This window comes from Anomaloglossus baeobatrachus, chromosome 6 (assembly GCF_048569485.1).
Source record: "Anomaloglossus baeobatrachus isolate aAnoBae1 chromosome 6, aAnoBae1.hap1, whole genome shotgun sequence".
Classification (NCBI taxonomy): Eukaryota; Metazoa; Chordata; class Amphibia; order Anura; family Aromobatidae; genus Anomaloglossus; species Anomaloglossus baeobatrachus.
Genome location: NC_134358.1, coordinates 302,416,556 through 302,438,586, shown reverse-complemented (window position 1 = coordinate 302,438,586; position 22,031 = coordinate 302,416,556). Strand labels below are relative to the sequence as shown.

Below are 22,031 nucleotides of genomic sequence, written 5' to 3'. Positions count from 1 at the left end.
TGCATCAGTGTTCAGTTTTTGGCGTGACTTTTTTCCGTATTCACGACGCTTTTTGTATCGCATCCGTCCGTGCGTCCCGCCGAGCGCTGATTAGGGATGCAGATAACTGATCGGCATCCCTGCTCAATTTTTGGCGTGACTTTTTTCCGTATTTGCGACGATTTTTGTATCGCATCCGTCCGTGCATCCCACCAAGCGCTGATCAGGGATGCACATACCGTATCTGCATCCATGGTCAATTTTTGGCGTGACTTTTTTTTTTACGTATCCCCGACGCTTTTTTTTATCGCATCCGACCGTGCGTCCTGCAGCGGCCGATCAGTGCACTGCGTCTGTGCGTTTGAAAATAAGAATTATTCTTACCGATAATTCGGTTTCTAGGACCTTCCACGACAGCATAGGAGGTTGTCTCTCCACGCCCTAATTGGGACAGGAAGTTCAAGAGGTTTAAAAGGACCCTCCCACCTCCCACAGCCAGTGTCTTACAAAGAATCCATAGCATATGAGAAGTACTACACATTCAGGAATATATGAATACATAGGGGAGGGAATTACCTGCTGTCGTGGAAGGTCCTAGAAACCGAATTATCGGTAAGAATAATTCTTATTTCTCTAGTCCCTTCCACGACAGCATAGGAGGAATACCAAAGAATTGATACCTAGGGGGGGACCACAGCCTGCAGGACTTTCCTGCCAAAGGCCAAATCCCTGTTGGAATCCAGATCCAGACGATAATGCTTCATGAAAGTATGGAGCGAAGACCACGTAGCCGCCTTGCAGATCTGCTCAGGGGAGGCCCCTGCCCGTTCGGCCCAGGAGGCAGAGGTAGCCCTGGTGGAGTGCGCCGTGAATCCAGTAGGTGGAGAGAGATGCTGAGCGAGGTAGGCATCTCTAATTGCCCGCACAATCCAGTTGGCGACTGTACTCTTAGCCACCTTCTTGCCCTTATTGCGGCCAAAGGGCTGGATGAACAGGTTAGAATCAAGGCGCCAAGAAGCAGTAACCTCTAGGTAGTGCAACACTATCCGACGGACATCCAAAGAATGAAACACTTCCTCACCCGGAGTCCGAGGATTCTGACAGAAGGAAGGCAGGACGATGGACTGCGAACGGTGAAAATCCGAAACCACCTTGGGAAGGAAGGAAGGGTCCAGCTGAAAAACAATGCTGTCATCTCTGATGGTCAGGTAAGGTTCCCTAACAGACAAAGCCTGAAGTTCGCCGACTCTGCGAGCAGATGTAATAGCCACAAGAAAAGCAGTCTTGTGAGAAAGGGAACGAATGTTACAAGAGCACAGAGGTTCAAACGGAGACTGAGATAGTCCTGTAAGGACCACATTGAGATCCCAGCGAGGCGTCAGGACCCTCTGACGTGGACAGAGTCTACTAGCGGACACAAAGAACCGACGGATCCAACGATGATCTGCCAGAGCCGTGTCAAAGACTGCACTGAGTGCTGACACCTGAACTTTCAGGGTGCTAGGCCTAAGACCTAAGTCTAAACCACTCTGGAGAAAGTCCAGAATCTGCGCAATATTAGGCCGAAGAGGGTCAGGAGGCCGAGAACCACACCAGGAGGAAAATCTCTTCCAGATTTTGTTGTATATACTATTAGTCACAGGTTTACGGTTCTTCTGTAGCGCAGCCACAACTTTGTCAGAAAGCCCTTGGGCCTTCAGTGCCCGGGCCTCAGAAGCCAGGCAGCCAAGTTGAGTTTCTGGGGAGCCGGATGGAAAATCGGACCCTGTGACAGTAAGCTGGGGTCCGAACCTAAGAGGACTGGGCCGTCGATTCCTAGCGTCATGACCAGGCTGTACCAACTCCTCCGGGGCCACAGAGGGGCTACCAGTATAGTTGGGACCCCCTCGTCTCTGATCTTCCTCAGGGCCCGTGCGAGAAGAGGAAGAGGGGGGAACGCGTAAGCGAGGCGAAAGGACCAACTGTGGCAGAAAGCGTCTACCCCTAACGCCTCGTCCCTTGGGTTCAGGGAGAAATATGTTGCGACCTTGCGATTCCCTGCCGAGGCAAAGAGGTCCACCTCTGGTGCACCCCACCTTGCCACTAGAGAGCAGAACACCGCCTGATCCAGGCTCCATTCCCCTGGATGAACATCCCGACGACTCAGGAAATCCGCCTGAAGATTGAGGGAGCCCTTCAGATGGACCGCAGAAAGGGAGAGCAGAGATTGTTCTGCCCATTGAAAGATTCGGGAGGATACTGACTTCAGGGCGCCTGAGCGTGTACTGCCCTGATGGCGGAGATGTGCCACTGTTGTGACATTGTCTGAATATACCAGGACGTGAGAGTCCCGGACGAGGTCCTGAGCCGCAAGGAGGGCTTCCTTGACTGCCCTGAGCGCCCTGTAGTTGGAGGATTGGGAGCTGACGTAAGGACTCCAGACCCCTTGAAATGGGGAATTTGCCACCATTGCCCCCCATCCTCGTAGGCTGGCATCTGTGGTCAGTGTAACCAGGGGTTTCTGAGTCCAGGCAACCCCCACCTGCAGGTTGGCGGGACTCAGCCACCAGAGAAGGGATGAGGAGACGGACTCCGAGAGGCGAAACCTTCTGTTTAGGGATGACGGGAGTCTGTCCCAATGTGCCAGGATATGATCCTGGAGACACCGAGAATGGGCCTGAGCCCACCTGACTGAAGGAATGCAGGATGTCATGGAACCCAGAGCTGACATAGCCGCTCGAAGCGTCGGGCGAGCCTGCCTGCGAAGCTTTGATATTTTGGCTAACAGAGCTATCCTGTGGCCCTCTGGGAGAAAAGATGCCTGTCTGTCGGAGTCCAGCAGCACTCCGAGAAACTGCCGAGTGGAGGAGGGGGTTAACTGTGATTTTTTGAGATTGGGAATCCATCCCAGAGACCGAAGGATTCCCAAAGACCTTTCCACATGGCTCCGGAGGGTTGGAGCAGATGGAGCCATGAGAAGAAAGTCGTCCAAATATGGAACCAGACAGATACCCTGCAATCTTATGAAGGCGACCACCTCTGCCATGATCTTGGAAAAGATCCTTGGAGCTGAGGAGATCCCGAAGGGAAGTACATTGAATTGGAAATGAAGTACTTCCTCCCCGTGAAGCACCGCAAACCTGAGGTATTGCCTGTGTCCTGGATGGACGGGTACATGGAAGTAGGTGTCTTTCAGATCTATAGAGGCCATCTGATGGTGTAGACCTATCAGGGGAATAGCTGATTTCACCGACTCCATCTTGAACCGCCGGTACCTGACCTGACGGTTTAGACGTTTTAAATTGATAATTATACGGACGTCGCCGGATGGCTTCTTGACCAGGAAGAGACTGGAGTAGTGTCCTACCCCTTCTTCCTGACTCGGGACTGGGGAAACGACCCCCGAGTGCACTAGCTCTATAATCTTTGTGTACAACAGAGCCTGTGAACCCGGTGACGCCAGCGCAGTGACTCGGAGACCCGGAAGAGGGGGGGAAAGGAATTCTATGAGAAGACCGTCCGAGATGATCTTCAGAACCCATTGGCAAGTGGTTATGGACTGCCACTGGGGAAGAAACGCTGAGAGTCTTCCCCCCACCCGGGCCGAGTCACTGTTTGTCCTGCTGAGGACGTTGCTGATGGGGAGGGATGAGGATGTTTCTCCCTCTACCTTTGGGATAGTTCCACCTGCCAGCCTTCCCTTTCCCTCTGGGCTGGGAGGCCTGAGGCATCGAGGGACGAAAGGACCGCTTCCTGTTAGGTCTAGGATCGGGCAAGGCCTTACGATCAGTCGCCTTGTCCAGGATATCATCCAGGGCAGGCCCAAACACTAAATCCCCTTTAAACGGAAGTGAACAAAGCCTCATTTTGGAGGTGGAGTCTCCGCTCCAGGCCTTAAGCCAGAGGGCACGTCGGGCAGAGTTAGAAAGCACCGAGGTCCTGGCTGCCAGGCGGACAGATTCCACCGAGGTATCTGCCAGAAAACAGGTAGCCTTCCTAAGCAAGGGAAGGGATTCCAGTAATTCCTCCCTAGGGGTCCCTTGGGAAATATGAGCCTCCAACTGGTCTAACCACCTAATTAGGGACCTGGGTACGCAGGTGGAGGCAATGTTGGCTTGAATAGAGGAAGACGATGCCTCCCAGGACCGCTTCATCAGGCCCTCTACCTTCCTATCCATCTGATCCTTCAGTTGGGAAGTATCCTCAAAGGGAAGAGCCGTTTGCTTAGCTACCCTAGCCACCTGAACGTCTACTCTTGGGACCTCCCAATGTAGTCCCGAAGGTTCCAGAGGAAACCGGCGTCTAAGGTCACTTCGTACCCGCCTCTCAGGAAATTCCCATTCCTGAGAGACAATATCCAAAACATTGGCATGAACTGGGAATCCCAACTGTTTGACTGACTTCAGGCCAGCAAACATTTCGTCCTGGATTGAAGGAAGAGACTGCACTTCCTCTAAACCCATAGTGCTCCGAACTGCCCCAATAAGATCCCCCAACTCTTCTGAGTGAAATAGAAAGGACTGGTCAGACCCCCCAGATGGAAATCCTTCATCAGGACCCTCAGAGGTGGAATCAGCGTCCTCCTGATCAGATGGGGTCGACTGGAGTCTCCTCTTTTTTGGAGGAGAGGGTCCAGGAGCAGGGCCAGGAGCAGGGCCAGGAGCAGGGCCAGGAGCAGGGCCAGGAGCAGGGTCAGGAGCAGGGCCAGGAACAGGAAGGGAGGCCAGAGAGGCCCTAATCTCCTGTTTCATCATGGACCGCAACTCATCTATTAGAGATGGTTGTTCGGCCCTAATAATCTGGTCCGTACATTGCTGGCAAAGCTTTTTATCCCATACTGCAGGGAGCTTCTTTATACAGATAGGACATTTTTTAATTTTTTCCACTCTGTCAGGTCTATCAGGCTTATCGGACTTGTCAGCTTTTTCTGACTTCTCAGGCTTCTCTGATTTTTCATTTCTGTCAGTTTTCTTGGTGGCCTTGTCCTCCTAGAAAACACAGACCATAGAGCCATAAATCATCTGATGAGACCTATGTCCGAGGGACCATTCCCCTCCATACTCACAGTAGCAGGGGGCACACTGGGTTCTGCAGATGCAGCTGCAGCGGAAGACATGACAGGGAGCACGGTTGCTTACCATGATCTGATGTCTTCGTGGCAGCCCTTATGCAAAAGGGCCTGCCCCCCCCAGTGACGGTGCACGTTCCCCGCCTCCCGCATCCGGTCCTGGGCAGGCCGTGTCACCGTTGGCGTGCCTCCACGCTGCCTCCGCAAACCGGAAGCGCTCGACCGGAAGTCCGCAAGACCGGAAGTCCCGCCCCCGGGAGCACTTCCGGATCGCTCCGGCAGCGTGCATGCGGGAAGCGGCCGGCGGCTCAGGGAGGACGCCGGCCGGGGAGCTCAACAGCCTGCATCACCCCTCAGGAGGATCCGGAAGGCTGGAGCAGCGGTCCCCCACAGCGTGAGGGAACAGCAAGGGAGGAGCGGTGAAGGCCCGACCGATGCTGTCCGGCTTAAGGTAACAGGGGAAGAAGGAAAAAGAAAAAAAAAAAAATATACTGTAGTTCGCCGGCCACCACAGCATAGGAGAAAAACAAAACCTCTCCATGCCACATGGGGACAGGAAAGACACTGGCTGTGGGAGGTGGGAGGGTCCTTTTAAACCTCTTGAACTTCCTGTCCCAATTAGGGCGTGGAGAGACAACCTCCTATGCTGTCGTGGAAGGGACTAGAGAAAGTCAAATGGCGCTCCTTCTCTTCTGAGCCCCGCCATGCGCTCAATTACTTTCCACCACATATGAGGTATCTGCGTACTCAGGAGAAAATGCACAATACATTTTATGGTGCATTTTTTCCTGTTACCCTTGTGAAAAAAAAGCTACCTAGTTGAAGCAACCGTTTTGTGGTAAAAAAAATTTTTTTTCTTTTCACGGCTCAACGCTATAAACTTCTGTGAAGCCCCCAGGTGTTCAAAGTGCTCACCAAACATCTAGAAAAATTATTTGAGGGCTCTAGTTTCCAAAATGGTGTCACTTGTGGGGGAGCTCCACTGTTTAGGCACCATAGGGGGTCTCCAAACGTGACATGGCGTCCGCTAATGATTCCAACCAATTTTGCTGTCAAATGGCGCTCCTTCTCTTCTGAACCCCGCCATGCGCCCAAACAATTACTTTCCACCACATATGAGGTATCTGCGTACTCAGGAGAAAATGCACAATACATTTTATGGTGCATTTTTTCCTGTTACCCTTGTGAAAAAAAAGCTACCAAGTTGAAGCAACCGTTTTGTGGTAAAAAAAAATTTTTTTTCTTTTCACGGCTCAACGCTATAAACTTCTGTGAAGCCCCCAGGGGTTCAAAGTGCTCACCAAACATCTAGAAAAATTATTTGAGGGCTCTAGTTTCCAAAATGGGGTCACTTGTGGGGGAGCTCCATTGGTTAGGCACCTCAGGGGGTCTTCAAACCCGACATGGCGTCCGCTAATGAGTGCAGCTAATTTTGCGTTCAAAAATTCAAATGGTGCTCCTTCCCTTCCGAGCTCTGCCGTGCGCCCAAACAATTGATTTTTACCACACATGGGGTATCAGCGTACTCAGGAGAACATGCACAATAAATTGTATTGTGTGCTTTCTCTTTTCTCCCTTGTAAAAATGAAAATTTTATGGCTAAAGTAACATTTTTGTGTTAAAAAGTAAAATTTTCATTTTTTCCTTCCACATTGCTTTGGTTCCTGTGAAGCACCTAAAGGGTTAATAAACTTCTTGGATGTGGTTTTGAGCAGTGTGAGGGGTGTAGTTTTTAGAATGGGGTCACTTTTGGGTATTTTCTGTCACCTAGGCCTCTCAAAGTCACCTCAAATGTAATGTGGTCCCTAAAAAAAATTATTTTGTAAATTTTGTTGGAAAAATGAGAATTTGCTGATGACCTTTGACCCCTTCTAACTTCCTAACGGGAAAAAAATTTGTTTCGAAAATTGCGCTGATGTAAAGTACACAAGTGGGAAATGTTATATAGTAACTATTTTGTGTGACATATCTCTCAGATTTATGGGCATAAATTTTCAAAGTTTGAAAATTGCGAAATTTTCAAAATTTTCGCCAAATTTCCTAAATTTTCACAAATAAACGCAAAAAATATCGGCCTAAATTTACCACTGACATGAAGTACAATATGTCACGAAAAAACAATCTCAGAATCGCCAGGATCCGTTGAAGCGTTCCAGAGTTATAACCTGTCAAAGTGACACTGGTCAGAATTGCAAAAAATGGCCCGGTCATTAGGGTGTTTTAGTGGCCGGGGGTGAAGGGGTTAAATATAACAGTAAACAACAGTGCAATATTTTGCTACAGTATGCTGCCAAATTCAGTGAGATCGTTGTGGTTGCTTCTTGCTTACCAATTCAGAAATTCTTGGGGCAGTCTTTGCAAGGGCACAGCGAAGATCATTTTCCACAACAAGTCTACTTCGGTATTTAGACTTGATTACCAGCAATCTTGAAAACCCTGTTTCGCAAAGATATGTTGTTGGAAAAGGAAGAAGAAGGCGCAGCACACTCTCAGACAGAATAGGATATAACTGTAAACTCTTAATCCAGAATTTTGTCAGTGGCATTGTAGAGAAATCTGTTCTCGCTGCATCATTGTTAATTAGGTCGATGAACTCTTCTTGCGCTGTCTCCGGAACATCTTCAACTTTCACTGTGAATGGACTTCTGGCAAGTGCAAATGGGGTGTCAGGTAGATTAGGAAAGTATGATGAAATTTCCTCTGAAAGCATGTGCAAATGTTCTTTCACAGAAGTTATCATCATAATTTTGTTGTCTGGCTCAATGTCATGTTCCTCAAAGAAGGCAGATAATGTAGGAAACATGTAAATTTTATTTTTACCCAATTTATCTTTCCAAAGCTGAAGTTTCATTTGGAATGATCTAATTTTTTCAGACAAATCGAGGCACGTTGCATTTGGTCCTTGCAGTGATAAATTTAAGTCATTCAAGATGACAAAGATGTCCACCAAGTAAGCTATTTTCTGCAGCTCAGTTATATCGCTAAACAGTGCTTCGAATTGCGGTCTTGCTTTCTGATTAAAAAACGTTTTCAGTTCCTCACGAAGCTCAAAGACACGTTTTAAAACTTTTCCTCTTGACAACCATCTGACTTCAGTGTGAAATAACAGAGCATTGTTTGGCGCATCTAGATCGTTGCACAGTTGGCAAAACAGCCGACTGTTTAATGCGCTCCACTTAACAAAATTGACACATGTTATGACGCTTTTCATTACTTCTTGTAAATCTTGCGGCAGTGTCTTAGTCGCTAATTTTGGCGATGTATCATACAGTGTGTTCCGATTGCTTTTGGCGATTCATTTTGTACCAAACGCTGAAATCCTGAGCGACATCCTAGCATAGCAGGAGCGCCATCTGTGCATACACTGCAAACCTTTTCCCAGGAGATGTAATGCGCTTTTAGAAAAGAACCAACTGCATCAAAAACATCATGTGCAGTTGTTGTTTCAAGCGGTTTGCAAAAAAGAAACTCATCTTTTAAAGTCGCCATCATTAATATACCTTGCGTAAACCAACAACTGTGCACAGTTTGCCACGTCTGTAGATTCGTCAAGCTGGATACTGAATATTGGTAGTGGTGCAGATTTAATTTCCTGGATCACCTGATCAAGAATATCAGCAGACATGTCCTCTATTCTTCTGCGGACAGTGTCATTAGATAAGGAAATTGCATTCAATTTCTGAACATATTCATTTCCAATTATCACTCGAACTACCGTATATACTGGCGTATAAGACGACTTTTTACCCCCTTAAAATAATGGCTACAGTGGGGGGTCGTCTTATACGCCGGATATATACCTGGGTGCTGTAGTGCGCCGCTCCACTCCGTTCCACGCTTGGATTCTGCCTCCATAGCGACGAGGGAGGAACTTCCTGTCACCGCTGCTGAATGGCAGAGTGCTGGCCAATCAGAGGCAAGCAGCTCTTCCTTGACGTCAGCGCTCTAGCAGGGAAGTTCCTGCCTCGTCGTTATGGAAACGCGATACACAGCCCGGCCCCGTACTGGTATATCATACAGCATATATACTGGTATATATACAGCGGATATATAGCGTATATATAGCAGGGGGCCGCACTGTGTGAGGAGGTGTTTTTTTTTTCACTGTCCAGTATAACCAATAGGATTAGTGCAGTAACGCCAGATTCCCCTCGCATCCATGCAGGGACATTAATGAAGAGCTTACATGCTGGCCCCTGCACTAATCCTATTGGTTATACTGGACAGTAAAAAAAACACCTCCTCACACAGTGCGGCCCCCTGCTCTTAGCATACTGAAGCATACTGAACGGGGGTAGTCTTATACAGTGAGTATATCCCAAATTCTATATTTTTAGGGCAGAAGTTGGGGGTCGTCTTATACGCCCAGTCGTCTTATACGCCGGCATATACGGTATGTCTTTTGCAGCTGGCAACAGTAAATCCTCACCAATGGTGTGAGGTTTCATAGCTCTGGCAATTCTGAGTGCCACCAAATATGACGCTTCAACAGCTGCTACATTGTGTTTATGGTACTGGCCACCAGTGTCAAATCTAGATTTCTTGAGTCCATCAGCTTTGCTTCTAAAATAGCTGATATCCTTGCTAGCAAAGAGTGGACACTTGCTATCAAAATGCCGTTTTAGTTTGTTCGGCTTCATAGATTCAGCTGAGAGAACTTCACAACAAGTAACACATTGTGGTTTCTCAATTCCTGCTGTAATTATTGAGGTAAAACCATACTGCAAGAAATCCTCAGTGTATTTTCTTTTCTTAATATTCTTTTCTACACGATTCATTGTCATGAGACGGTTTGCTAAAGAAAAAATAAAAGATAGTCACGTCTAAAGAGCTTGTTAAAGTTTCCTATTATTTACTATTCCCTGTGTTGTCTTCTATTACACACCTGTTACTATGACCAGGGGGCCGTATTCACATGCTTAAAGCGCACCTGTCACCCCCCCCGGACCCTATGAAGCTGCTGCCATTACCTTGTGGGTACAGTGAATAGCATCCGAATACATCTTTTCTTATCTTCTTCATCCTCAGGAATGCTCAGAAATTCATCTTTATAATCTTCTTGGCAGCTCCACAATCCATAACATCGCATTACGTGTGTCCGGCACCGGACACACGTAATGCGATGTTATGGATTGTGGAGCGTCCCCCCCCCTCCTTAATCAGGGCCGTCTTAACAGCGCACTGTCTCTTTATACGCACACACACACACACACACACACACACACACACACACACACACACACACACACACACAGACATATAAACACACACTGACATATATATATATGTATAAATATATGTGTGGTCAATATAAAGGACTGGCACATGACTTATTTCTTCCGAAGACAATACTAAGGACCAGGGGGCACTCACTGCGAGTGGAAGAAAAGCGATTCCGACAGCTAAATAGGAAAGGGTTCTTTACAGTTAGAGCGGTCAGACTGTGGAATTCCCTACCACAAGAGGTAGTAATGGCAGATACTATAACAGCTTTCAAAAAAGGGCTGGATGATTTCCTCAGTACACACAACATTGTTGGTTATAAATGACTTAGTGACCAAATGTAGAACTGGTGGAGGAAGGTTGAACTAGATGGACCTAGGTCTTTTTTCAACCTTAGTAACTATGTAACTATATACACACACAGGTTCACACACACTTACAGATCCTGGTCCTCCCCCTCCTCTCTGTAGTCGGCTTGTTCTTTACACTTTCAGGACCTGCGGGTCATGTGATAAGGTCCTTTACCCCTCTGTGTGCAGGAGGCTGGAAGGTCCTTCTCCACCCGGCTCCTTTCATGATTAACTCCCCTACACACCTGTTTAACCCACCTACGGGCAGAGGGGCCCCTAGGACTCAGGGGCCCCCGGGCAGCCGCCTACCGTGCCCAATGGGTAAGACGGCCCTGCCCTTAATTAGACATCCTTCCTTATTACAGGGATAATTCTCCATTTGTCACTTCTTTTAGGTTTCCTATAGCTGGGTCAGCAAGCTCCATCCCTCAGCTCTTGGGCACATTTCTCATAGAAAGCCTCCCTCCAGATTCATCCAGTTCCCCCCTAGCCCACAGTCAGTGCATAAAAGTATAAAACAGGACATTCTGCTTTAAATGATCAGTTATTGAGCCACAAAAATAACTGGTAGATTACCAATGTCTGGGAGTCTTAGGCTACTTTCACACATCAGTTTTCTGCATTCAGGCACAATCCTTTTTTTTCCTGATCCAAAGGATCCGGCAAAAAAATGTAAAACCGTATCCACCGGATCCGGTTTTTAACGGATCCGTTATGCCGGATGCGTGCAAAACCGGATCCGGTGGATACGGTTTGCATCCGGTTTGTCCGTTTTTTTGAAGGATCAGCTTTTTTAATTAATTTGGTGCATGCACAGTTTACAAAATCCGGATCCGGTAGCCGCATCCATTTTTTACCGCATTGCGCCGGATCCGGCGTCCATAGGCTTTCATTGTAAAACACGCCGGATCCGGCGCGATGCGGTTTTTTTGCCGGACAAAAAAACGTTGCAAGACATGTTGCCTCTGGCCGCCGCTTTGATTAATTTTGCCGCATCCGGAAAAAAACGGATGCAACGCAAAGCCATCAGGGACAATCCGGTAACAATGCAAATCTATGGGGATAAAACGGATGCGGTACCGGATCCGTTTAACCAGTTTTTTTCCGGATTGTACCTGATGGAAAAATACTGATGTGTGAAAGTAGCCTTACTTGTTACTCCGGAGGGGATGGGGGAGGTGTCTGTCCGGGGGCACACTGTAACACAGAGATGGCGGCGGATCACTGCTAGGTACCGAACGGCTCCTTTATGGCGTGCTCTCCCGCAGCCCTTCAAGACGATTACCGATGCCGGCAGCCGCGTTCGTCCTGCGTCCCTGGATTCCGTTGCCAGATACGTGCCACAGATTCCGAATCTGTCCTGGCTGCACCAAACAAGAAGGGGGGGACGTCAGAAGTTGGTATCTCCCTAGATCCGATGCGCGATCGATTCATTTTCCTGCGGGGATCCCAAAGCTATGCTGGGAGTAAAGCTAGCAGTCCTGGCATACGGGGGAAGGTGGATGGGGAGGTGAGAGAGGTGGCGACCCCTGTGTTTTGGTCGTTCGACCCCCAGGTTGAGAACCGCTGGTCTAGACTATCCCCTTTTTTTTTTTTAACAAAAATTATCCACCCAGATCAGGCGGGATTCATTAGAGAGAGAGAGAGAGAGGCTAGGGACGATACTACCAAGGCATTAAAACTTATACACAGTTCCAGAATAAAGACTCAGCTCCTTATGCTTCTATCTACTGACACAGAAAAGGCCTTTGTTAGGGTAAACTGGTCCTTCATGAATGAGAGACACTCTATGGCCTAGGACTAAAACCTAACATGCTACGATGGATTTCTACCTTATACACACAATTGACCACCAGTGTAAAGGTAATTGGGTTTTATCACAGGCGTTTGCTCTACGTAATGGAACATGTCAAGGTTGCCCATTTATCTCCTTTAGGCTATGTGCGCACTAGAACTGTGAAGTTTCTCAAGAAAATTTCTTGAGAAACTTCTGGGAGTGGAAGATTTCCGAACCTCCGGAAAAAATCCGCACAAAATCCGCGGCAAATCCGCATGCGGATTTGCCGCGATTAGCCGCGATTTTCCCGCAGGTTGTTCCCTGCGGATTTTGCAGGCTGTACTGCCGAAATCCGCAGGGTACCTGCGGAAAAGAATTGACATGCTCATTTTCTCAAGGAAATTTCTTGAGAAAAATCCGCAGTGTGCGCACAGCTATTTTTTTTTTCACATAGGATTTGCTGGGAAATGTCTGCACAAAGATTGCAGACATTTCTCAGGAAATTTCCGTGGCAAATCCGCGGGTAAAACGCACTAGTGCGCACATAGCCTTAATCTTTTTATTTACACTGGAGCCCTTTCTCGGGAGGATTTTGTGCAATATTAACATTATGGGCTCTTACAAGTTTGTGGGCCATGCAGATGACTTGTTTTTTTTATTACCAGCCCGATCACCTCCCTGCCAAACCTTTTGGCTGGAAACACATCTATGCGAGTAAAATCGGTCCGACTGGGCTGAAAAATACTCGGCTGATTTTAGTTCACGTTAGGTGCGAGTGCAACGCAAGTGCGATGCTTTTTGCTCGCGTGTGTGTCGCGTTTGCGATGCTAGTTTCATGCAACATCTTAATTATATAAAAGCTATTACACATGTGTCATTTAATTTAATTTACCTTTGGGAATGTGATGTCACATTCATCTGTTGAATATTTAATGAGCGAAGTTACTGCCACACTCGCAAATGTGAACGCTGGTGCGCGTGTGTGATCCTATTTTTAATCCCCTTCCATAGGAAATCATTGGAACAAATGGTGCGAGAAACTCGCAAAAAAGCTGCATGCTGCGATTTTTTTTTTCTTCGGCGCTCCATTGGGAGACCCAGACGATTGGGTGTATAGCTACTGCCTCCGGAGGCCACACAAAGCATTACACTAAAAAGTGTAAGGCCCCTCCCCTTCTGGCTATACACCCTCAGTGGGATCACTGGCTCACCAGTTTTCTGCTTTGTGCGAAGGAGGTCAGACATCCACGCATAGCTCCACTGTTTAGTCAGCAGTAGCTGCTGACTATATCGGATGGAAAAAAAGAGGGCCCATACTAGGGCCCCCAGCATGCTCCCTTCTCACCCCACTTGCGGTTTGTAAGGTTGAGGTACCTATTGCTGGTACGGCGGCTGGAGCCCACATGCTGTTTTCCTTCCACATCCCCCTGAGGGGCTCTGAGGAAGTGGGATCTTACCGGCCCCAAAGCCCTGAGGCCGGGCTCCATCCACAGACCCATTGAACCTGCTGGATACGGAGCTGGGTACCGTTCAGGGACATGGCCCTGCACCATTCAGGTACTCTGTGTCCCCGTACACACAGGCACAGCACACGCCAGACTTGCTGGGTGTGCTAGTGCGCCGGGGACAGTAAAGGGTTACAGTCACTGCAGCCTAGCTGAGTGACTTTATGTATGGGGAACTACCGCGCCGGACGCTCCGGGAGCGGCGGCGCGGCTGGGACTTGTAGTGCGCCGGGGACTTAGCGCCGACCGCGCTTTTACGGCGGCGGCGCTTATAAATCCAGTCCCCGGCTTTTGCGGCCTAGCTCCACTTCGTTCCCGCCCCCACCCTGTCAATCAGGGTAGGGGAGAGACGCTGTACAATCAGCAGCGCCGAGGGCTGGAGCCTTATTTACATGCTCCAGCCCTCTCACTGGACACTGTGGGACGCCGGTTTCCCGCTCTGACTTGGGGGCACGCCCACGGCCCGCCCCTATTCACACGAGCTGGAGAAGGACGCCGGCAGCCATTCCTGCAGTCCGAGCTGAGAGATCGGACTCTGGGCAACCAGGCACAGGACTAGGGCGACCACACACCCGCTTATAGGCGGGCGGTAAGCGACACCTGAAGTGCTGACCCCACTAAATACCGCAGTTGTCCATTTGTATTTTTATGCTTACACTGCATAGGTCGCTATTTTTGGCTATATGCCCTCTTAGATGGCGACACATCAGCAGCAGGAAAGCAGGGGTGCTAAGGCACAGGCTTTCTATGCTGCTTCTATTGCATGTACTGAAGTGTTCATGTGTATTTATGCTTGTATGCTATACACTGCACTGTACGGTCGCTAGTCTGGGCTATTTTCGCCTAGAATGACTAGACTACAGCAGCAGAAAAGCAGGGGTGCTGAGGCACAGGTTTTTTCTATGCTGCTTGTATTGCAGGGGTTGCAGTGTTCATTTGTACCTATGCTTGTATGCTATACATTGCACTGTATGGTCGATATTCTGGGCTATATTCCCCTAGATGGCTAGTCTACAGCAGCAGAAAACCAGGGGTGCCAAGGCACAGGCTTTCTATGCTGCTTGTATTGCATGTGCTGCAGTGTTCATTGTACTTTATGCTTGTATGCTATACATTGCATTGTACGGTCGCCATTCTTGGCTCTATGTCCTAGATGGCTAGTCGGCAGCAGCATATAAGCAACACAGGCTTTCGATGCTGTTTTTACTGCATGTGATACCGTTCCACGGCACTGAACCCCATTGTGTGCAATGCTCCCCTGGAGCACTTAGTCAGCCGGGGTCTCTACTAGACGTGGCCAAAGGAACCACCTGTCAACCCTGTCCAAGGACAGGGATGGAGTTGCAATGGGATAGAGACTTGCAGTCCGGACAGGCCATGGGCAATCTGGATCATTGCTCCCTGGCCACCCTCATTGGGAATAAAATCGGTGCTCCGGGGGGGGGGGGGGTCCCAGGAGGCTCTCTGTATGATGAGGCAGACGTAGCTCATCAGGACTTTGATCCTGACAACGCTCTCAATCCGGATACACCGGATGGTGACGCCATAAGGAATGATCCTATAGCGTCCATCAATGGAATGTTGGATCTTTCTCCCTCAGCTCCCCCAGCGGAGGAGTCAGCTTCACAGCAGGAGAAGTCCCATTTCAGTAGCTCAAACGTATATTGAGTATTTTTCTGGCCACGCTGACTTCAGAGAAGCAGTCCAGGAACACCACGCTTACCAGAGAAGCGTTTTCTCCAAACGTATTAAGGATACACGTTATCCTTTTCCCCCTGACGTGGTCAAGCGCGGGACCCAGGGTCCAAAGGTGGATTCTCCAATCTCCAGGCTTGCGGCTAGAGCTATAGTTGCAGTGGAGATGGGACTTCACTTAAAGATGCCAGACAGATGGACTCTGGTTGAAATCTGTCTATGAGGCTATCGGCGTGTCGGTTGCTCCGGCATTTACAGCCGTATGGGCACCCTAAGCTTTTCAGCTGTTCTTGCACAGCTGGTCTTGAGCATATGTACATTTGTGCCGCAGGGGCGTCCGTAACCTCGCAATGTCTGCATTGCGACTTACCCTATTAATGCTGTCCTGGAAGGACAGTCGAGGTTTCGGTCCTTCCCAAGCTCGGGCAGGTCCCAATTGTCCTCGTCCAAAAGAGCTGAAAAGCCTCAGAGGGGCTCAGTTTCCGGGGGCTCAATCACGCCCAAGGAAGGCAGCCGGAGGAACCGCTACCAAGGCGGTCTCCTCATGACTCTCAGCTCTCTCATCTCTCCGCATCCGCGGTTGATGGCAGACTCGCTCGCCTTTGGCGACATTTAGCTGCCACAGGTCACAGACCGGTGGGTGAGGGACATTGTGCCCACGTGCACAGGACAGAGTTCTGTTCTCGTCCTCCGACTCGATTCTTCAGAACGTCCCCACCTCCCCACCGAGCCGATGCTCTTCTGCAGGCAGAAGGAGTGGTAATCCCTGTTCCTCTTCAGGAACAAGACACGGTTTTCCTCCAATCTGGTTGTGGTGCCAAAAAAGGATGGCTCTTTCCGTTCCGTTCTGGACCTAAAACTGCTCAACAAGCACGTGGAGGCCAGGCGGTTCCGGATGAAACCCTCCGCTCCGTCATTGCCTCAATGTCTCAAGGATATTTCCTAGCATCAATAGACATCAAAGATGCTTATCTCCACGTGCCGATTGCTACAGAGCACCAATGTTTTCTACGTTTCGTGATGGGAGACGACCATCTTCAGTTCGTAGCTCTGCCATTCGGTCTGGCGACAACCCCACGGGTGTTCACCAAGGTCATGGCGGCAGTGGTAGCAGTCTTGCACTCACAGGGACACTCTGTGATCCCTTACTTGGACGATCTACTTGTCAAGGCACCCTCTCAAGAGGCATGCCAACTCAGCCTGAATGTTGCGCTGGAGACTCTCCAGACGTTCGGGTGGATCATCGACTTCTCAAAGTCAAACCTGTCACCGACCCAATCACTAACGTATCTTGGCATGGAGTTTCATACCCTCTCAGCGCTAGTGAAGCTTCCGCTGGACAAGCAGCGGTCACTACAGACTGGGGTGCAGACTCTCCGGCAAGGTCAGTCGCACTCCTTAAGACGCCTCATGCACTTCCTCGGGAAGATGGTGGCGGCAATGGAGGCGGTTCCGTTTGCGCAGTTTCATCTGCGTCCTCTTATTGGGACATTCTCCGCCAATGGGACGGGAAGTCAACATCCCTGAACAGGAAAGTATCCTGTTCACAGAAGGACTCTCTGCAATGGTGGCTTCTTCCCACCTCATTATCACAAGGAAGATCCTTCCTACCACCGTCTTGGGCGGTAGTCACGACAGACGCGAGTCTGTCAGGATGGGGAGCAGTTTTTCTCCACCACAGGGCTCAGGGTACGTGGACTCAGCAGGAGTCCACCCTTCAGATCCATGTTCTGGAAATCAGAGCAGTGTATCTTGCCCTACTAGCCTTCCAGCAGTGGCTGGATGGAAAGCAGATCCGAATTCAGTCGGACAACTCCACAGCGGTGGCATACATCAATCACCAAGGAGGGACACGCAGTCGGCAAGCCTTCCAGGAAGTCCGGCGGATTCTGACGTGGGTGGAAGCCACGGCCTCCACCGTATCCGCAGTTCACATCCCCGGCGTAGAAAACTGGGAAGCAGACTTCCTCAGCCGCCAGGGCATGGACGCAGGGGAATGGTCCCTTCACCCGGACGTGTTTCAGGAAATCTGTAGCCGCTGGGGAAGGCCGGACGTCGACCTAATGGCGTCCAGGCACAACAACAAGGTCCCAACCTTCATAGCATGGTCTCGCGATCACAGAACTCTGGCGGCAGACGCCTTAGTGCAAGATTGGTCGCAGTTCCGGCTCCCTTATGTGTTTCCACCTCTGGCACTCTTGCCCAGAGTGCTACGCAAGATCAGATCCGACTGCAGCCGCGTCATACTCGTCGCCCCAGACTGGCCAAGGAGGGCGTGGTATCCGGATCTGTGGCATCTCACGGTCGGCCAACCGTCGGCACTACCAGCCGACCAGACTTACTGTCCCAAGGGCCGTTTTTCCATCGGAATTCTGCGGCCCTGAACCTGACTGTGTGGCCATTGAGTCCTGGATCCTAGGGTCTTCAGGATTATCCCAAGGGGTCGTTGCCACCATGAGACAGGCTGGGAAGCCCACGTCCGCTAAGATCTACCACAGAACGTGGAGGATATTCTTATCCTGGTGCTCTGCTCAGGGAGTGTCTCCCTGGCCTTTTGCATTGCCTACCTTTCTTTCTTTCCTGCAATCTGGGTTAGAAAAAGGTTTGTCGCTCGGCTCCCTTAAAGGGCAAGTCTCGGCGCTATCCGTCTTTTTTCAAAAGCGTCTACCACGGCTTCCTAAGGTGCGCACGTTCCTGCAGGGGGTTTGTCATATTGTCCCCCCATACAAGCGGCCGTTAGATCCATGGGATCTGAACAGGGTACTAGTTGCCCTCCAGAAGCCGCCCTTCGAGCCTCTGAGGGAGGTTTCACTTTCTAGACTATCACAGAAAGTGGCTTTTCTGGTAGCGATCACATCTCTTCGGAGAGTGTCTGAGCTAGCAGCGCTGTCATCCAAGGCTCCTTTTCTGGTCTTCCACCAGGACAAGGTAGTGCTGCGCCCCATTCAGGAGTTTCTCCCGAAGGTGGTATCCTCTTTTCATCTTAATCAGGATATCTCTTTGCCTTCTTTTTGTCCTCATGCAGTTCATCGGTATGAGAAGAATTTACATTTGTTAGATCTGGTGAGAGCACTCAGAATCTACATTTCCCGCACGGCGCCCCTGCGCCGCTCCGATGCACTCTTTGTCCTTGTCGCTGGTAAGCGCAAAGGGTCGCAGGCTTCCAAAGCCACCCTGGCTCGATGGATCAAAGAACCAATTCTTGAAGCCTACCGTTCTGCTGGGCTTCCGGTTCCATCAGGGCTGAAGGCCCATTCTACCAGAGCCGTGGGTGCGTCCTGGGCATTGCGACACCAGGCTACGGCTCAACAGGTGTGCCAGGCAGCTACCTGGTCGAGTCTGCACACTTTCACCAAACATTATCAGGTGCATACCTATGCTTCGGCGGACGCCAGCCTAGGTAGAAGAGTCCTGCAGGCGGCAGTTGCCTCCCCGTAGGGGAGGGCTGTCTTCGCAGCTCTAACATAAGGTATTTCTTTACCCACCCAGGGACAGCTTTTGGACGTCCCAATCGTCTGGGTCTCCCAATGGAGCGCCGAAGAAGAAGGGAATTTTGTTACTTACCGTAAATTCCTTTTCTTCTAGCTCCTATTGGGAGACCCAGCACCCGCCCTGTTGTCCTTCGGGATTTTTGGGTTTTTTCGGGTACACATGTTGTTCATGTTGAACGGTTTTTCAGTTCTCCGATGTTACTCGGAGTGAATTTGTTTAACCAAGTTATTGGCTTTCCTCCTTCTTGCTTTTGCACTAAAACTGGTGAGCCAGTGATCCCACTGGGGGTGTATAGCCAGAAGGGGAGGGGCCTTACACTTTTTAGTGTAATGCTTTGTGTGGCCTCCGGAGGCAGTAGCTATACACCCAATCGTCTGGGTCTCCCAATAGGAGCTAGAAGAAAAGGAATTTACGGTAAGTAACAAAATTCCCTTCTTCTCAGTCCGATTTGGACTGAGAAAAAAAATCGCAGATGAGAGCTGAATCATTCACTAACATGTGTCCGATTCCAATGCGAGTTTTTCTCGCATTGCTCTACTGCGAGAAACTCGCAAGTGAGAAGCAGCCCTTTAGTAGAATTTTGCTTATACAATGGTCTACTTAACTTTAAAATGATCTTCTCCAAATTCGAGGCCCTGCATGTTAACATCCCTTCATCCACCGTAGTGCCCTTGAAAGCCGATTTCAACTGCATATGGGCTAAGTCAGCCCTAAAATATTTTGAGATCCTATTCTAAAGAGATGTAAACTTGACATATTTGCTTAGCTTTTTTAAATATCTCCAATTGGTATAGGAGAACTGCTCAAGATGGACTGGGAATGCTTTCTCATGGTCTGGAAGAAGAGCAATCTTTAAAATGAACATTCTTCCCTGGATCCTATATGTAATACAGGCTCTACTTATTGGGGTTCCCTCTTCCTTCTTCAGGATTTTGCATTGGTTCAAACTAAGTTCGTATGGTCTGGCAAACCCTTTCATATCAGAAGAGCCATATTGGGGTATAGTTTTAGATCCTATTATATAGCCTCTCACCTCTCTAGAATCCTGGACTGGTGTAGGAATAGTACTGGAAAAGCATCAGTCAGGATGGAGCTTTACAAACATCCCTCACAGTCTGACTCATTGGATGGATCCATCTACGATTAAATCACTTAAAACACATCCCGCACTTGGGTCTACCCTCGCCTGCTGTACCCAGCCCCGAATCTACTCTATGTATCCTATCTTGGGAAATACACGTTTTCCCCCCCGGGATTTAGAGAACTGTTTTTTGCACCTGGCTAAAAAATGGATGTTTCAGAATTTGTCATTTTGGTGTTAGACATACTGGGCCTTCAAGGGAACACCTCCTTGGCATCTCCTCTTCATCTCCCTTGGAACCTGGAGAGTGGGTGATCTGGCTTTTTTTTTTCTTCATTCACTCCCTTCCAGACCCTACTATAACGATGACTTTTGAAGCAGCATGTTTGAGTACAAGACCTCTAAGACATACTCTACCCTTTGCATACTCATTCTTGATTGACCCGCCCACCACTCCCCGAACCATCCTGTCACCTATTTTCAAAGCCAATGGGAGGGTATATTGAAAGATCAATGGAAGCGCATTTTCACTTTAACACATAAAGCATCAATTTGCTGTAGTTTTCATAATGCCAGTTATGAACTTCTGTCTCGGTGGTGTAGAGTCCCCACTCGCTTACACACTCTCTTCCCTGAAGCCAATCCCATGTATTTGAGACAAGGGGGATGACCTGTTACACGTTTTCTTGTTCTGTTTTCCTCTCTCTCCTTTTTGGGGAAAAGTGCAATTAGTGATACATAGGAACAGATCTCACGCTTGACCTAAACCTAGCTCTTGTCATTCTCCATCACTGCGACATTCCTCTAAAAATATTTAGGCATTCTATACTATGGTACTTAATTGCGACTGCCCGAGCGTGCATCCCTCTGCTTTGGAAAAAAGAATCCACTTCAACAATCTCCCTCTGGTTTTCTAAGATTAATGATGTGATGTTGATGGAGACACTCACCTGTCAATAGCTCCTACGATCATTTTTATACAACCTGGTTCCATTCGTTGGAATTTAGATCCTCTGTTGAACACCTGGCCATTATGGGGGAAAATAGAATCTGCAATCATAGGACCCTTGTCCTGAATGCAATTTCTTTTCCTTACCCCCTTCCTTCTATTCCTTTTTGTTTTTTCTTTTACTACTTGCTGCTTCTTTTATTTCTTTTTATTATTTTGATCATTCCTTTAGTTTGTGTGGCCTTGAAAATTGACATTAAGGGTTTTTATTGCACAACTTTAGTTATGGCTTTGGATTCTCTTTAAAGGGAACCTGTCATCAGAAATTTAGCTTTAAACCTAAAAGTTTCCCCCTCTGCAGCTCCTGGGCTGCATTCTAGCAAGGTTCCTGTACTTTTTGTGCCCCCTTTCAAACCAAATTAAACACTTTATAAAGTTGTACCTTTTTGTCTGCCATTCTTGTAAATTATCCATGGGGGCGGGCTCTCTTGCGTCCGTTGCTGTCCCTCCTGCAGATTGATGCCGTCCCCCATTGCTTCATTTCATATCTCAGGACGCTGCCCACTGCGCCCGAGGTCCCGTGCACACGAGGACCGCTGGTGACGTCGCAGGCACGAGATTATGGGCGGCGCTGTGATTGCATCGCAAGTGCCCGCCCATAATCTCGTGACCGCGATCTCCCCTCTGCCTCCAGCGTTCTGCGCAAGCGCTGGAAGATGACCCGACTTCACCTCCTTCCCATCCTGCCCTACAGCAGGAAATAGATGGGAGGAGCAGAGCAGGCCACCACAGGATACGAGGAGACGCGGAGAGGATCTGAGCGACGTACACAGTAAAAAAAAAACCATGTAAAATCAAACAAAGACACACAGTCTTCGGAAAAGTGAAAAGCTCTAAACTTTTTTTTTTTTTTTTTTTTTGGTAACCTGTGCT

General features: G+C 49.0%; 1 protein-coding gene across 4 annotated transcripts in view; it reads left to right on the top strand.

The window, feature by feature from the left end:
- Positions 1-22,031, top strand: part of LOC142243224 (uncharacterized) — a 137,889-nt gene that overhangs the window by 25,129 nt on the left and 90,729 nt on the right. The gene's annotated exons all lie outside the window — the stretch shown is intronic.